We start from the raw sequence: 12245 nt of genomic DNA on the forward strand, positions 1-12245 counted from the left end.
AAATTTAAAACCTAGTGAAATATGAAAATGAGGTCCCCCATGTTCAAATGCAGGCAAAAGTACCCCAAAAGGTACTAAAATATAAAGCTTTCCCCTTTCCTTTGTGTTCTCTTTTTCTCAACTTACTATGGTGTTTTTATTTACTATTTAAAATTGTTCTAAATAAGGAAAAATTAAAAGCTTAAGTTCCTGTGGTCCCAGATACTTGGGATGCGGAGGCAGGAGACTCGCTTGAGCCCAGGAGTTGGAGGTTGCTGTGAGCTGTGATGCCATGGCACTCTACCAAGGGCAACAAAGTGAGACTCTGTCTCTAAAGAAAAAAAAGAAAGCTAGTGCAGGCTCAGCGCCAGCCACATACACTGGAGCTGGCAGGTTCGAATCCAACCCGGGCCTGCCAAACAACAATAACTACAACCAAAAAATAGCCAGGCGTTGTGGAGGGCACCTGTGGTCCCAGCTACTTGGGAAGCTGAGGCAAGAGAATTGCTTAAGCCCAGGAGTTGGAGGTGGCTATGAGCTGTGATGCCAGAGCACCCTACCCAGGGCAACAGCTTGAGGCTCTGTCTAAAAAAAAAAAAAAAAAAAAAGCTTAAGTTATTAGCATGAATCTCACCAAAACAGTGAAAATTCTGCACAAAAGTAAACCAATAATCTATGCACACATCCTGCAAACACTCTCTACCTTAAACTTAATAAGAAAGGATTGAATGGAAAAGAAATGATGGATTGCCCTATCTTTCCCTTTTCTTTTATATCATTGTTTTCAACACAAGTGGTTAGCTAATAAAGGAAGTAAAACAATTAAGAAAAGATATGATGAGGTTCATTGGATGTTTATATTTCTTACCATGCCATGTTTCTTAGAAAGAATGTCTTCTTTCTGTGTTTGAAGCAAATTGTAGTTCAAATGGAAATTGTGGCCTCTGTGGATCTGTCCTTTTACTCAATTGTAGTCATAACATGTCTTGACTAGTACTTATTTTGAATTTCACTGAACTGTCACACATCATGGAATTCTGGGCTTTTAGGGCATCAGGAATGCTGTATGAAAATGGGCAGCAGAACAGAGGAGGAGAGCTGGGTGTGATGGCTCAACCTGTAATCCTAGGACTCTGGGAGGTGAAGGTGGTGGATTGTTTAAGCTCAAGAGTTTGAAACCAGCCAGAACAAGAGTGACAGTACATCTTAAAGGGTACATGTGAAATTTACTAGGTGTAGAATATAAACATCTTAACACAATAACTAAGAAAATGCCATGAAGGCTATGTTGACCAATTTGATGAAAGCATTTCAGTTTGTGTGTAAAACTAGCACGTTGTACTCCATGATTGCATTAATGTACACAGCTATGATTTAATGAAAAGATAAAAATAAAAATGGAAAAATAACCAGGCATAGTAGCTCATGCCTGTAGTCTCAACTACTAGGGAAGAGAATTACTCAGGCCCAAGAGTTTGATTTTTCTGTGAGCTATGACGACACCATGACATTCTACCCAGGGCAACAGAGTGAGACTGTGTTTTAAAAAAGAAAAAAAGAAGAAGAAGAACAGAGGAAGGAACATACATTGCATATCACATGTATATCCTCTGCTTAGGAGCATTCTCTGTTATCCCAACAGACCTCACTTAAAAAACATAAGTTCATCCATCTTGAATTAATTTTGCAACTGGTAAGAGGTAAGGGTCAATTTATTCTTCTGTATGTGGTTATCCAGTTTTCCCAGCGCCATTTATTGAAAAGGTCTTCTTTTCCCCAGTGTATTGTCTGCTTTGTTGAAGATCAGCTGGTTGTAGATTTTTTTTTTCTTTTTTCTTTTTTTGAGACAGAGTCTCAACATGTTGCCCTGGTTAAAATACTGTGTCATCATAGCTCACAACAACCTCCAACTCTTGAGCTCAAGTGATCCTCCTGTTTTTCTATTTTTAGTACAGACTGTCTTGCTTTTTGCTCAGGCTGGTCTCAAACTTAAGAGCTCAAGCTATCCACCTGCCTCGGCCTCCCAGAATGTTAGGATTACAGTTTTGAGCCACTGCGCCCAGCCAGATAGATGGTTTTATATGTGAGTTCTTTGTTCTGTTCCATTGGTCTATATCTCTATTTTTGTACCAATATCATGTTGTTTTAGCTATTGTAGCCTTGTACTGTAGTTTGAAGTCTGGTAATATGACTCAAATGTTTATTGTAGCACAGTTCACTTTTTACTTAAGACTACTTTGACTATACAGGTTGTTTTCTGGTTCCCAATGAAGGGAAGAATTATTTTTCTCTAAATCTGCAAGATATGACATTGGTAATTTTATGGAGATTGCATTGAATCTGTAAATCACTTTGGGCACTATGGATATTTTAGCAATGTTGAGTTTACTGATCCGTGAGAATGATATGTATTTCTATTTGTTTGTATCTGGGATTTCTGTCATCAGTGTTTTGCAGTTTTCCTTCTAGAAAAGGAAGGAAAACTTTGGTTTTCCTTGGTTAAGTATTTTCCTAAGTATTTTCTTCTTTTTGAAGCTATTGTGAATGATATTTATTCCTTATTTTGACTCTCAGCTGACTGCCATTGGTGTAAGTATTTACCTAAGTATTTTCTTCTTTTTGCAGCTATTGTGAATGATATTTATTCCTTATTTTGACTCTCAGCTGACTGCCATTGGTGTATAGAAATGCTACATTTGTGTGTATTGATTTTGTAAACTGAGACTTTGCTGGATTTATTTATCAATTCCAGAAGTGGTGGAACCTTTGCATTTTCTAGTTACAAGATCATACAATCAGCAAAAAGCGATGGTTTGGCCACTATACATCCAACAAAGATCTAATATCCAAAATCTACAAGGAACTCAAACAAATCAGCAAGAAAAAAATAATCCCATCAGAAAGTGGGCAAAACACATGAACAAAAGCTTTCCAGAATAAGGTAGACAAATGGCTAACATTAGAAAAAATACTGATCATCACCAATCATCAGGGAAATGCAAACACAATGAGATATCACCTTATTCCTGTTACAATGACCATTATTAAAGTCCAAAAACAATAGGTGAAGGCATGGATGCAGAGAGAAAGGATTGCTTATACACTGTTAGTGGGTTTGCAGATTAGTACAACCTCTATGAAAAATAGTATGGAGATTCCTCAAATAAATAAATATAGACTTGTCATTTGACCCAGGAATCCCGCTGCTGGGTATCTACCCAAAAGAAAAGAAGTAATTTTATCAGAAAGATACCTGAACTCAAATGTTTATTATAGCACAGTTCACAGTCACAAAGATGTTTAGTTAACCTAATCACCCACCAATTCATGAGTAGATAGATTAATAAAATGTGGGATACACACATACACACACACAAACACACACACACTCCATGGAGTACTACTCAGCCATAAAAAGAAATGTATTAATTTGGATGGAACTAGAGACCATTGTCTTAAGTGAAGTATCTCAACAATGGAAAAAGAAACACCATATATATTGTCTAGTAATTTGGAACTAATTGATGGGCATACAGGGGCACAGAGAGAAGTTAAAGTCATTGGAAATCAAGAATGGTGGGGGGAGAAGAAAGGAAAGGGTAAAATCCTACCTGACAGATACACTGCACACTATTCAAGTGATGGGCACATTAATATCCCTGACTTAACCATTATAAAAGCTGTTCTTGTAAGATAGACACTTCTATCCCCTTAATATTTTGAAAGAAAAAAGAAAAAAATGCACATATTCATATATAAAATTATTGAGAATTTCAAGATAATATCTGAGTACCAAACCAAGTGTGGGACCCTTCTGAGTGCAGGGCCCTATGTGGTTGTGCAGGTCACATACATACAAATGAAGGAGACCCTACTTACATTTGCTATTGTATCCCTTTCTCCTTGGTGGGACCCAAAGGCTCAGCATCTTCTGGGAGCCCTTTGTTGATTGTGCAGCCCAGATGATCACTACCTCCTGCAACATCTGTAGAGTTCAGTTTTCTTTTTTGTTTTTGCAGTTTTGAACCCACCACCTCCAGTACATGAGGCCAGCGCCCTACTCCTTTGAGCCACAGGCCCTACCCCTATAGTTCAATTTTCTTTGCCTGTTACATGCAGTAAACTGCCTTCTGTGACCAGTTTTCATCATTTGTGTTCTTTGTCCCATAACATCATAAACTTCATGAGGACAGCCTTATTATAAAATCTCCATTTGTGATGCAAAATTAGCTTTGTTGAGATTTGAGTCACAACTCTATCACCTTCTTGGTTACTTAAATACAATACTTACAGCAATTACTGTTATTACCATTGTTATTCTTTTAAGAGTTCAGACCCTGTAGTCAGATTACTAGTGCTCAAATTGTTACTTTCTAATTGTGACCTGGGGCAAGATACTTAATCATTTTAAGTGTTGATTTTCTTTATATTTTGTTATAAGAATTAAGTACTATAAGTCCTCTTAAATTTAGCAGTGCCTGCCACATGACAAGTAAATAAATATTAGCTATTCATATTATTAATATATCCCCTTCTTATTTATTTTAGTTTCAAGAATACTATTGGCCCTGTTTTCAAGATGAGGCATCAGAGATATTTAGAAGACACATAGCCAGCAAGTGGAAGTTCTTGTTGTCTCTAGAACAGTGCTGTCCAGTACAACTGGAACATGCAGCTATTGAACACTTGAAATGTGGTAGATTCAAATTGAGATGTGCTTTAAGTACAAAATACACACTGGATGTTGAACCATTTAGTATGATAAGGAATGTAAAAATCCCACAAACATTTTTATATTGATTGCATGTTGAAATACTATTTTGAACATATTGGGTCACATAAAATATATCATTAAAATTAACCTCATCTTTTTGGTTACTTTTGAAAATGTGCCTACTAGAAAATTTAAAATGGCTAATGTGACTTACATTATATTTTTATTAGACAGCTCTATTCTCTCTAGAGGCTAGGATTGTGGGGGTTTATGAATGGGGCTGAAATTGTCTTTAAGAGCACATTTCACTAAGCAAGCTAATAAAGCTCTTTGAATTCTTTGCTCATCATAATCTTTAAGATTTAATTTTAATGACCACAGGAGGGAACTTTGGATTTTACTTATCAATGTAAGAAAATGTTTTAAGCTAATAATTGGTTTGCATCCCTGATGAACCTAATTCTCCTTGACAGGAAGCTGAGAGCCTTTCCCTTCTTCCATGTGGTGATAATGGCCTAAGGAAGAGCACAAGCTTTAGAATGGAAGATTGGAATCTCAGCATACACTTACAGCTATGTGACTTCAAGCAAACTAGTTTGTCTTTGGAGTCTCTCTCTCTTTTTTTTTTTTCAATCTAAAAAAAGGGACAAAATATACAGAGGTGAATATCTTTGCCCTATGGTTCTGCTCTTTTTTCTCACTGCCTTGTTCTGTGCCCTGTGAGGATGACTATGGACAACATCAGTGGTCATTCTTGCCCACTGCTTAAAGGTTGAGTTTGGACAATGGGGATGGGCACCCATAGATATCAGAATTATGAGAGAAGTATGGGGATAGAATCCTCTGTGATGTGAGCACAGATATTTGTTGTCTTTGTTAATGCTTACAGAGAGCATCTACTAAGAATGAAGCTCTCATTGAACATGTGGATGAGCTATCCATTCTGGGGTGCCCTAGTGCTTGTGTTATTACCTTACTGGTTGTATTGGCTGCTGCCCAGAAGGAACCTGATGGAATGAGTCAGTAGGTGTTACAAAAGAGAAAGAATTTAAGATAACAAGAAATTTCTCAATTCTGTCTCTTTGAGAAGTCGGGGCCAATTTTTAAAGATAGTTTAGTGGGAAAAGTGCTAGGGAATTGGATCTACTGATTTTCTGTGGATGAACTCATAGGGTTGGAAGGCTGAAATTGTCTTCTTGCATTAAGTGAGCTCCTAGGTAGAGGGTTATAGGACCTGTTGAATAATTTCTTAAGTGTGGCCACTGGTCTGGTTGACATCAGTAGGTCTACCTGAATGCAGAGTCTGGAAAATAGCTCAAAGACCAGTATTAGGTTTTTCAATAGTGATCTTATCTATAGAAGCTATAAGGAATGTCATAAATCTTATGACCACAAGGACTTCTAAACAGCAAGCAATTATAAGAAGGCAAGCTATGAAATAAAGGCTGGTTATGTTTTAACTGTGTCTATACTTTTGCAGAGTTCAGGCCTTTAGCACTGTCCCAACCTTGCAGCCCTTCATTAATTTTATAAATTATGGTTTCAGTTGCTTAATAGCCTTCTGTACAAATATCCATGGGGACAAGAAGAGATTATTATTCATAGATTCAACAACATGGACTTCTTTCTTTAAAAGGCTAAGTGCCCAACTTACCCAAAGCAGAAGTTAATTCTGTACTCCTGGCTATGTGTTACCATATTCTAAAGGGAACAACTGGCCACCTGGTGATAGGTTTGTTACTGGATGAGGAGGATACAGTGGCCTGTCAGTGTCAGCTAAATGCAGAGGCAGGTATTAGGTCCAACTAGCTTTATTATAAGAAGGCCAGCAATTCTGGAGAGTAGAGTAGGGAGAGTAGACTCTCAAAATCTGTTCTGCCTCAGTTACAATTTTAATAATTTTTACAATGGGAATACAAGGAAACAAACCTCGAAAATTTTAACTTTATCAGATAGGAAGTAACATTGCAGCAGTAGCCTTCAGTATAACCATGCAAAATGTTTAAACAACAGGAAGATAATTTTCACTTTAAAAAAATATCTAAGAGAATCATTAAAGAACACATCATATCATTAAAGTAACTTTTACTCTACTAGTATCACAACATCTATTGTCTATGTGTGATGACTTTCTCAAGTCTGAGATAAACATCTTCACAAGCATGGAGAAACCTTAACTAGATAATCACCTGAGAAGGAAAGAATGTGAATTCAGCTAAGTAGGTTCACTGTACTGTTTCACCTTAGCTTCTGAGACTCCAACTTGTAGGCCCTTGTTCTAGATTCATTTTCCCACTCTTATTATAACATTTCATGTCCATGAAATTATTTTTAAATGGAAATAATTACTATGATTTACTGCATTTGTCTAGGGATTGAACTTAGGAGAGAGATAGGTTTAAAGTTACACTGGGAACAATATGCAGCACAAACAAATAAAAAAAAAAACGAGGGGCACACTCAATACAATGACAAAAAAAATCTAAAAATAATATACTTTTTATTCTGACAACTAACCAAAGCTCTTAACCATAGTCTCTGAACAGATCCACAGTCCATTGGTTGGTCTTGAGTTCATTGGTTTTCTCAGGGGGAGAAGGCTTGATGTGGGAATGATGTAATCCAGCCAACTTGATGGCTATAGGGGCCAGCCTACTTTCCCTTGAGTTGGTTGTCAGGTTCTTCTCTCCAAGTCCTGAGGAGCACCTGGTCACCATGTGAAACTTATGTAAGTTTTATGTAGTAGAGAAAGGGGCCTTTTTTTTTTTTTTAAAGTAATTCAGAGTGTGGCCTGGTACAGATGAGGACACTGAGTGGTGCACGTCATGACAGAAATCAAAGGTCATCTTTGAAGGTCTTAAAAAGGTAGGTGGGCCTATCTTGGGTGGAGGGGCCAAGAGCAGTTGAGTAAGTTCCTTGGTCTGGGTGGGTCCATTACTGGAATGCAGTACCTGGAAGATACTTCAAAAACTACTCCAGGGTAAGGAAGTAAACAAGAGACTGTATCAATTTCTTCCAGTGGAGTCAAAGGAAATCCAGCACTGCCTGATTATCTGTGAGTGCCAGGGCTAGTGAGTTGAGTGATCTTTGTTGAGATCTTTTGAAGTTTTTTCCTTAACGATCTTAGCGGTAAAGACAAATTTCCAATCACACCTCTTTTGGCATACAATCCATAGATTGGGACTAGTATTCCAAACAAGGTTTTGCAATGTTACTTCATTGCGAAATGAAGCCATCCCCCCACCCCAAAATTTTATTTTGGAGGAAATATTTCTAATTCCTCTTAGTTCCTACTTGAAATTAAAAGATTTCACATATTAAAACCTATTATATTATGTTAGGACTAAGAAGCAGGAAAGAAAAAAACCTCAATTCAAGCAAATTTGACTAATGTACATAATTCTGTATCTTTTGGCCAGTCTCTCAGTCCTGTGAACAGGTCAGTTTAGTTAAATAGTTATGTCTTATTCCATAAGCTGGCATTGGAGACAAGGTGAGGATCAAATACAGGTGGATCATAGTTTTTATTTTTGAGTCATATTTTTCACTCTAGTTTCCCATTTTATTAAAGACAATTCATAGTATGATTAATTTACTTGCCAAAATAAACTTTACTCTCAGTATACTTGGCCTGATTATTTGCATAAAGGGCAGTAAGAATAATTATTAGCCATATGGGTTTTTCTTTCTTTAAAAATTGGCTTTGCTGGCTCAGCGCCTGTGGCTCAAGTGGCTAAGGTGCCAGCCACATACACCTGAGCTGGTGGGTTTGAATCCATCCCAGGCCCACCAAACAATAATGACGGCTGCAATGAAAACAAACAAACAAACAAACAAAAAACAGCCAGGTGTTGCAGCAGGCACCTGTAGTCCCAGCTACTTGGGAGGCAGAGGCAGGAGAAATTGCTAAAAATTGGCTTTGCTGGAACTTTTTCGTAAGGAATATCAGGTTAGACTTGAAAGCCTCTGAGTCAAGCCAAGGATTCATCTGTGCCATTAGATGCCCATATGCATTAGGTGAATTCCTCTTTTCTTGAGTCCCAAAGCAACTTGGGGATCTTGGACCTGTTAGAAAGTGACATTTTTTACTCACCACGACTCAGGAAATATTATAGATGAGATATCTGGCCAGGTTTTCCAAAAGGATTTCTATTTGTCTTATAAAGTCAACCTTAATTCCTTAATGCAGTCTGGACACATCTGAAAATATGACATTCCAGTCAAACCCTTGGTAAAACAGCCAGTGTCTTTCATTGTATCTATAGAAGAAACCAAAGTCTTATTGAATTTATGCAAATAACTATATGGCCTTAAGTTGGGAATACTTATAAATGGTTTTCAAATTCTGGAAAAATCAAGCAGAGAGAAAAAATATAAATGTTTCAAATTTTACTTACAGATATATACATTGCTGTAAACTGTAACAAACTCAAGAGATGGAAAAGAGTTTTCTTTTTTTTCTTAATTTTTTATTATTTGGGATTCATTGAGCATACAAAAAATTAGGTGCCAGCCACATACTGATTGTGTTTGTTAGATAAAATCCCTCTTATAATTGCATCCCTCCCCCAAGAGGTGTGCCATACCCCATGACACCCCATTCTCCTCCCTCCTTCCCTCTCCCCACTTGCTTATTTCCCTACTCCTCTTGTATTAGCTCATCTACTGCCTTCATGTTAGAATTGAGTACATTGGATTTTTGCTTCTCCATTCTTGTAATGCTTTATGAAGAGGAATGTGTTCCACCTCCATACAGGTTAAGACAAAAGATGTAAGGTCTCCTTGTTTTTTAATAGTTGAATAGTATTCCATGGTATACATATACCACAGCTTGGTAATCCATTCCTGGGTTGGTGGGCATTTCGGCTGTTTCCACATTTTGGGGATTGTAAATTGAGTTGTGATAAACAGACCAGGGCAAATGTCCTTATGATAGAAGGATTTTTTTTCCCTGGGTAGATGCCTAGTGATGAGATTTGAGGATCAAATGGGAGGTCTAATTTGAGTTTTTTGAGGATTCTCCATACTTCCTTCCAAAAAGGTTGTATTAGTTTGCAGTCCCACCAGCAATGTAAAAGTGTTCTCTTCTCTTTAACTCCACACCAGCATCTGCAGCTTTGATGGATTGTTCTTACTGGGTGTAGGTGATATCTCGGGGTACTTTTGATTTGCATTTCTCTGATGATTTGGAACAATGAACATTTTTTCAAATGTTTGTCAGCTATCATCTGTCTTCTTTAGAGAAGGTTCTATTCATGTCTCTTGCCTGGTGATATATGGAATTGGTGGGTCTTTTCTTGTTGATTAATTTGAGTTCTGTATAGATCCCTGTTATCAAACTTTTGTCCGATTCATTATATGCAAATATCTTTTCCTGTTCTGAAAGTTGTCTGTTTGCTTTGGTTGTTGTTTTCTTGGCTGTACAGAAGCTTTTCACATTAATCAAGTCCCATTTGTTTATTTTTGTTGTTGCCATTGCCATGGAAGTCTTCTTCATAAAATCTTTCCCCAGGGTGATATCTTCAAGTGTTTTTGCTACACTTTCTTTGAGGATTTTTATTGTTTTATGCTTTAGCTTTAAATCTTTTATCCATCTTGAATCAATTTTTGTAAATGGTGAGAGGTGCAGGTCCAGTTTTAGTCTTTTACATGTGGTTATCCAGTTCTCCCAACACCATTTATTGAATAGGGATTCTTTTCCCCAGTGTATGTTCTTGTTTGGTTTATCAAAGATCAGGTAACTTATCAACTAACTTATAAGATGTTAGTTTCATCTCATGGTTTTCTATTTGATTCCAAATGTCAATGTCTCTATTGTTGTGCCAATACCATGCTGTTTTGATCACTATGGCCTTATAGTGTAGCTGAAAGTCTGGTAGAGTGATACCTGGGTTTGCTTTTATTACTAAGAATTGCCTTGGCTATATGGAGTTTCTTCTGGTTCCACATAAAATTAAGAATTATTTTTTCCAAATCTTGAAAGTATGATAATAGTATTTTAATGGGGATTGCACTGAATCTGTAGATTGCTTTGAGAAGTATAGAAATTTTCACAATGTTGATCGTTCCCAGTCATGAGCATGGTATGTTCTTCTATTTGTTAATATCTTCTGCTATTTCTTTTCTTAGGGTTTTGTAATTTTTTGTAGTAGTCTTTCACCTCTTTTGTTATGTATATTTATAGGCATTTCATTTTTTTTTTGGCTAGACTGTGAAGGGAATTGTGTCCTTGATTAACTTCTCATCTTGGCTATTATTGGCATATACAAAGGCTACTGATTTATGGATATTGATTTTATATCCCAAGACATTGCTGTATTTTTTGATCACTTTCAGGAGTCTTGCAGTTCAGTCTTTGGGGTTCTCTAAGAGAATATGTGTATCTCTAAGAGTATATATCTTCAGCAAAGAGTGAGAATTCCACCTCCTCTACCCTCATTTGGATGCCCTTTATTTCCTTCTCTTGCCTGATTTTATTGTCTAGAACTTCCAGCACTATGTTGAATAGTAGTGGCAATAGAGGACAATCATGTCTGGTTTTAGTTCTAAGTGGAAAAGCTCTCACTTTTACACCATTGCATAATATTAGCTGTGGGTTTGCTGTAGATGGCCTCTATCAGTTTAAGAAATGTTCATTCTATACCTATTTTTTTAAGTGTTCTGATCATAGAAGGATGCTGGATTTTATCAGAAGCTTTTTCTGCATCGATTGGGAGAATCATATGGTCTTTGTTTTTCATTTTGCTTATGTGATGTATTACATTTATAGATTTACATATATTGAACCATTTTTGAGATCTTGGGATAAAATTCACTTGGTCATGGTATATAATTTATTTGATGTATTGCTGTATTCTGTTTGCTGAGATCTTATTGAATATTTTTGCATCTATTCATTAGTGATATTGGTCTACAATTTTTGTTTCTTGTTGGGTCTTTTCCTGGTTTGGGGATCAAGGTCATAGAATTTTTTTGGAAGTATGTGCTTCTTTTTCTATGCTTTGGAAAAGGTTATGTAATATAAGTACTAGTTCCTCTCTAAAGGTTTGGTAGAATTCTGATATGAGGCCATTTGGTCCTGGACTCTTCTTTTTTTGAGAGATTTTGTATAGTTGATGCTATTTTAGTACTTGATATAGATCTTTTCAACATTTCTATTTTTTTCTGTTTATTTATTTATTTATTTATTTTTTGTTGAATGGTAACTATGTATATTAATGCACTTCTGGGGCACAGTGTGGTGTTTTCACACACAATCCGAAACACTTCCATCAAACTGGTCAACATAGTCTTCATGTCATTTTTTTAGTTATTGTGTTAAAACGTTCATATTCTACTCTTAGAAAGATTCACTTGTACCCTTGTAAGATAAACCACAGAAGTGATCCCTGCAATCCCCCTCCCTCCACCTGTTCCCCCCTCTCCTCTCCCTCCCCCCTCCCTGTATTCTTAGGCTGTTATTAGGGTATAGCTTTCATATAAAAGCTATAAATTAATTTCATAATAGGAGTGTGTACATTGGATACTTTTTCTTCCATTTTTTTTTTTTTTT

This window comes from Otolemur garnettii, unplaced genomic scaffold (assembly GCF_000181295.1).
Source record: "Otolemur garnettii isolate 467f Iridium unplaced genomic scaffold, OtoGar3 scaffold00015, whole genome shotgun sequence".
Classification (NCBI taxonomy): domain Eukaryota; kingdom Metazoa; phylum Chordata; class Mammalia; order Primates; family Galagidae; genus Otolemur; species Otolemur garnettii.